This window comes from Microcaecilia unicolor, chromosome 5, assembly GCF_901765095.1.
Source record: "Microcaecilia unicolor chromosome 5, aMicUni1.1, whole genome shotgun sequence".
Classification (NCBI taxonomy): Eukaryota; Metazoa; Chordata; class Amphibia; order Gymnophiona; family Siphonopidae; genus Microcaecilia; species Microcaecilia unicolor.
This window is the reverse complement of record NC_044035.1, coordinates 94,866,374-94,872,834: the sequence shown is the minus strand read 5'-3', so window position 1 is coordinate 94,872,834 and position 6,461 is coordinate 94,866,374. Positions and strand designations below refer to the sequence as shown.

General features: G+C 42.7%; 1 long non-coding RNA gene across 1 annotated transcript; it reads left to right on the top strand.

Moving 5' to 3' along the window:
* Window positions 1-769: 769 nt before the first annotated feature.
* LOC115470122 lies at window positions 770-5,940 on the top strand. Its single transcript, XR_003942126.1, has 3 exons — window positions 770-851; window positions 1,973-1,975; window positions 5,925-5,940. It is a non-coding gene; the product is annotated as an uncharacterized LOC115470122 (long non-coding RNA).
* Window positions 5,941-6,461: the final 521 nt, after the last annotated feature.

The window sequence follows — 6,461 nt, the reverse complement described above, 5'->3', positions numbered from 1 at the left end:
TGCTATTATTTTGTTCTGACAATATGGCGGCAAGCTCCGCCCACTGCGTTCATTCCAGATAATGTGCCAGATAGGATCATGCTGTCTCCTGTCATTAAACCTTCTTGCCCAGAGCTTTCTCTCCTAATCTCTATGACCCTTGCGCTGCCCACTGGCAAAGCACAGCTCCTCATTCAGCATCTTGTAATCCTGTGGTGAAGCATAGGCATCAGTAAGAGCTAAGGACCCTAATAAGATCCAAATTATTCATGAGTTTGAAAAATGTGACCATCTCTGGGGAAAAGTGACTAAAGTCACCAGAAACAAAAAAGAAAGTAGGTTTTAATGAATTCTGTTAGAGCAAACAATTTGTAATACAACCAGGGCTTTTTTGAGGGGGTTGTAGGATCGTTATCACAGATAATAAATTATCTGCGTCCAAAATTCCCAAACAACACTATCTGCACACAGACTGCTCAGCACTTGGTCTAGGGGGCGGGAACCTTGGATTAGAGCCTATACAGTTCTTCTGAGAGAAAGGAATGCGACTAAAAAAACAAGCTCAATATATATATATTAGATTTATTATGGTATATCAGGTAAGAAAATAGAGCTAAGGTATACAAAATAGAACTCTGCAAGCTTTGGCTGAATACAAAATTACTGGCTGATAAGAGTTACACTCATACATCACACTACTAAACACTAATTCTTACTGGTTACCAGATAAAATTACACCACTGATCAGACACACTATGTTACGAGGTAGTACAGTTATTAGCAGCTTCGCCTGATCACAAGCATGACGGCACCAGCCTTCTGCTTAGGTAAATACCACTAACTAGCCCCCGACTGATAGGGAATAGATCACTGTGTCTCTCACCCGGCTGACCTTCGTGGCAGTCTCTCGGGATTTGCACAGGATACTCCTCAGACTGAAGCTGGATTCACAGCGAGTCTCAGTCGCAGCTGGAAGGGAACTCTGCAGCAGATAAGGAGGTCACAGGTCACTCAGGGCAGGTACAGCTGAACCATGATACTTTCCTCCAGATACACAGTTCATCAGTTGGTGGACCTTATTAGGTCTCACTGGTCTTATTTTCACCTCCACCTTCTTCCAAGGCTTCCGACTAACTCCTTTCTTTTTTCCCGCTCTCCCTGTACCTCTTGGTCCGGTGGCTGCAGGAACCAATCTGGATCTTCCTCGGTTCACTGCTTGGCAAGAACAGTTCGTTGTTCTTGACCTTCAAGTTGTTACATTTTGGTATGCATTTTCTGTTTCTCACCCGCCTTGCTGGAACCAGCCTCTCAGGAGATAAGGGGGGCCTGGTTTGCCCACAGCATGTCCTTGGAGTTGAGCTTCTGCTGTAATTTTCCACAAGCTGCAAAGCTGTTTCTTGCTGACACAGAGATGTGCGGGTCAGAGTTTACAGCCTCCATTTTGCTGTCATAGGATTATAGAGGCCAAGGCCCGCAAGGTGAGACACTTAGGGAAATACTCCTACAGGGTACTTGAGGGTACTGAGTACCAGCACCTTTTCCATTGTCTTCTAAAATTGACCCATGGTCCCCAAGTTTTAATGAAAGAGCCTTGTCTTAAATTCTGTGACTGGTTGCAGGTGGCCTGGCTATTGTGGGGTGGGTCTCTCAGTGATCACCCCACCCCTGAAGGATGGCCTGGCATTTGAGTACCGGCACCGTTTTTTGCTAGAAAAAGCTCACTGAATACAACAGTCCATACCCTATGCTTTTACTACTTTTTCAAACTGCTTATGGACCCACACATGAAAAATTAGCCATTCACAACATTTTGGATCTGCTACTTTAGGCATCCTTTTACTAAAGGGTTGCTGCTCAATGGGTGGCAATAAGTGCTGCTGCAGTTAAAAAAAAAAAGGGCCCTGGTGCGCGGCAAAAACAGCTACAGCCGCTACCACAGACCCCTTTTTACTGCAGCTTGGTAAAAGAACCCCTTAGTCACCTTTTCCCAGAGATGGTCACATAGGTGAACATATTGCAACAGAAGATGCCTAGATCTAAATTTACTGTAATACTGCCAACTTCAATCAGTCTGTAACAATTTGCAATCTTTGAAACAATTGATTGGGCATCTTTGAAAATATGGTCTATAACTTATCAAAAGTCAGTTCAGTTTGCGCAATAATGAGTAGGACATGTATTTCCATTCGAGTTCAAATACATTTAAAATGAATTTGGATCTTGGATTTGATTTTTTTGCCTTTCCAATCCCTAGGTCAAGATGAGTAACATTATAGGTACAATAGATATTTCCCTGTTCCAGAAGGCTTACAATGGAAGTTTATACTTGAGACAACAAAGGATAAACTGATCTGCCCAAGTTTACAAGGAACATTAATGGGAGAAATAGTCTTTGAACCTTGGCTTCCTTGGTTCTCAGCCCGTTGCTCTCTAAGGAGGTCTTTTACTAGGCCACGGTAGTGTTTTTAACTCGTGGTAGAAATCAGCTAAGCGTCTCAGCGTTTACCGCCAGCTGATTTTTACCACGAGCTAAAAACGCTACTGCGGCTTAGTAAAAGACCCCCTTAGGCTACTACTATATGATTTGTACCTCTCTTTAGAGAAAATTAATTAAAACATTACTGCTCTGTTGTTTCAAGTTTCATATTTCATTTCTAATCTTCAGACACACAGGGAGTCATTTTAAAAAGTCTTTTTCAGTGGTATATGCCAACATATATATGTATAATGCCTCTTATAAAATGGCGGTGCAGGCATGTTCTGGGGTGGAGACACAATTTACATGAGACTATGTTTTGCATATGCATTTATACCTGCTCTCTAACCAGCATAATATTACCTCCTTCTGCAGGATACGTGCTAGTATTTTATAAAGACATATAGAGGGGCATTTTCGATATGATGCCCAAGTTCAGTTGTAGACCTTTTATTGAAAACGTCTACAAATCTCATCCTGAACATAGCAATTTTTGAACCAGACACATGTCTGTTTTTTGGTTTTGAAAATTGCTATTTTCCAGACGTTTTGTGCTCACTACATATATCTTTAGGTACTATTTAAAAAAAAATCCTAGAGAAAAAAGCTCAAAAACAAACCATAGGGATGGCTGTGTGACACCATTCCTAGTAAAATGGTCACACAGATATCCCAACAGAGCAGAGGGGCAGCCTAATGGTCAGTGCATTATGGGCCCTCCAGAAACACCTAACCTACTGTATCTAACTGTACCCCCTACAAAAGCCCTCAGGTCTGCAGGTGTCTCCTATCTATAGATACAGTTGGTATTTTGTGGGCTTGGAAAGGCTCTCAAGTTCCACAACAAGTGTACTAGTTAGAGGGGAATATGAACCTAGGTCCCTTTCTCTACAGTCCAATGCACTGACCAGTATCCTACTCCTGGGTCGAGCTTGCTGCTGTAATAGGAATGGCCATAATATCAGAAGCCATCGAGAGCCGTTCTGTACTGTCATTATCACATGGGGTGGGAGTCCATGCCTTAATCTCTCCAGTGGTCAGCTGGGGCACTTTTTTGTGACTATTAGTCATGATTGAAACAGGTCCAGATAAAAACATTCCAACTGTTTTTTTTTTCATTTTATTTAATATTTATTTAAAATTAATACATCTCAGAAAAAAAGAGAAGTAATACAGAAATTGGTAATCAACAAACTCACATGAAATCATAATATGTGTCAAATAAATGACAACTATGAGAAAAATATATCTTCATCTAAAATATCTGGTAATTAGGATCCAAAATAGGAAAAAGACAAATTTAGAAACAACAAAGCCAGACTTTTGCAACCCATAAGGCACTTCCCAGCCTATCGCTACAGAGTGCAAATGGGACTTATACAGTGATATTTATATCTCCTTTAGACATTTTTCTCTTTTGAAAATGAGCTCCATATGCACCTGTGTGTCTTTATAAAATAGGTCGCAAACAAGCACCTTTTTGTCCTCTTAATCCAGGTGGCCAGTTTTAAAATTACCTCTATTAAAATCTAGTTACTAACCAGTGGAAACCTGCTCTACATTAACACATGCTAATGCACATTATTTAGTGAATAGGCCCCAGTGAAAAGCATAGGGCCCATAGTAAATAGTGAATGTCTTCATCTTCACACAGGTTACAATTTAGTGAAATGCTCTGTGTCAATTATATCACTATTTAGAATGTTCACATCAAATGGTACATTTTCAAAGCTATAACAGAGCTATTAAATGGAAATTCTCATTTGCCATGAAAAAAAAATGCTGTCACCAGGCGTGTTATTTGGAAAAATCCTGAATAGCCAGAATTTGCACACAGTGCCAGATTCATAAGCTTCATTTGCAGCTGATGCAGCCATTACTGATCAGCACATTTCTCCTGAGTTTCTGGCAGTGGAGAACTCTACAGAAAGGGTCCCAAAGGATCTGAATTTACTGTAAACCATTCCCCCAAGCAGAATGTGTATTGCAAATCAGCATCCTCACCTCTCCACATCTTCCTGCCGGTAGTGAGCCTGGCAGAAAGGAGCCAAATGACCATTAAACTCCAAAGGGCTGATTGAATAAGTAGTGTTGTCCTTTAGCCCAGCAATCTACCTCTAATTTTCCTGTACTAACCTTACTTCCTACGTAGCAAGATTTTATGGCATGGAAAAATCTAAAGTAAAGCCACCACACTAAAAGATGGCACAGTGGGCAGGCAAAGCACATGCAAAAGGCCAAAACCATAATTGCTCCTGATGTAAAAAGGTAAGCTGGAGTAACGATACAAAAGGGGAACAATGAAGATGAAGTGTAGCACTGTTTAATTTGCCCCCCCCCCCCCCCATTTCTGTGGTAACCCAAGTGGGAGATGAAACAACTCACCTCCCCAAGAGCTATCTGATCTAGGGTACCTCTGGCCAGGTACATAAAAAGGGCAACTTTGGCCTGGACACTCTTGGTCGAAACACCTGGCACATGAAGGCCCTTGACCAGATAGTCTCAGTGCTGTGTCATCACCATCCACCTTGGACCAATTATACTTACAGGGTCCCAGGGCGGTATCTAGCAGTGCTTAGCTCCTCCCACTGCCACCTTCAAGAATGACAGCACCTGACCCCTACTGGTATATCACAATGTACCACTAGACTTACATCTACCAAATAAGGAGTCCTTGCCTAACTTGGCAGACTGAACCCTAGTGATCCATCACAACATAGTTCTAGGGGTCTGGCACTACTATTTTAGAAGACGGTGGCAGGAAAAGCAATGTGCTGCTGGACACATCCCTGAAACCAGCTGAGTATTACTGGTCCACAGCCACAGGGGGGCAGGATGGTGCAGCATCAGAGGCTCTCTGGTCAAGAGCCATCTTGTACTAGATGCCCGGGCCAGGGATACCCTAACCTTGGCTGCCTGAGCCAGGGGTACCCTGGTTTGGAATGCTCTGAGTCCAATAGCCTCAGAGAAGGAAATGTTGTTTTCTTTTTCCTTCTGTCATTGGTGAGCCAATCCCCATTCACTGAGATTGACTCACATTGAGAGGAAAGGAGAAAGAAAAATACATTTCCTTCTGAAGTGTGTTACCATGGTGATGTGCGCTAATTTCTTTCTGTGCATGATTTTTAATACCTTGATATTTTGCATGGCATTAGTTTACTGCATCAGGTATAAACGTTTTGCCATGCATGTGTTAGAACCCCCACACTACAACTCAGGGTGTGGCAGAAAAGTAGTTAAAAAGAAAAGTAGATAGATAAAAAGAAAGAAAATCACTGGCAGTGATATCTGGCTGGGAGCCAGTGGAGAGGTGCAAGAAAAGGAGAGACATGCGAGTGATTTGGTAGCCAATAAATTTTAACATTTGTCACCCTAAATGTTCTGCACCCTGTCTTTGAGCTTCTCAAGCAGACTATTGTAGCTCCAGTATACTTATCACAATGCCATTTCACCAAATAGGGACATTTAGAGGGGCATAATCGAACAGGGCGCCCAAGTTTTCCTTAGGGTGTCCTCGCAGGACGTCCCTGCGAAGGGGGCGGGGAAACCCGTATTATTGAAACAAGATGGGCGTCCATCTTTTGTTTCGATAATACGGTTGGGGACGCCCAAATCTCAACATTAAGGTCGACCTTAGAGATGGTCGACCTTAGAGATGGTCATCCCCGGTTTTCGGCGAAAATGAAAACCAAGGATGCCCATCTCAAAAACGATCAAATCCAACTCATTTGGTCTTGGGAGGAGCTAGCATTCGTAGTGCACTGGTCCCCCTGACATGCCAGGACACCAACTGGGCACCTTAGGGGGCACTGCAATGGACTAACTGATGCACTAACTGAACGGAAAAAGCCCTTCCCTTACCGATCCCTTAGCGATTCAGAAAGGAACGGGCATACATGAAGGAAATCGCATGCAAATGAGCTGCTCACTGTTAGCTCATTTGCACACGATTTCCTTCCTAAGGAGGGGAAACCAGTGCAGAGCAGCCAAGCGTTATGTGTGGCTG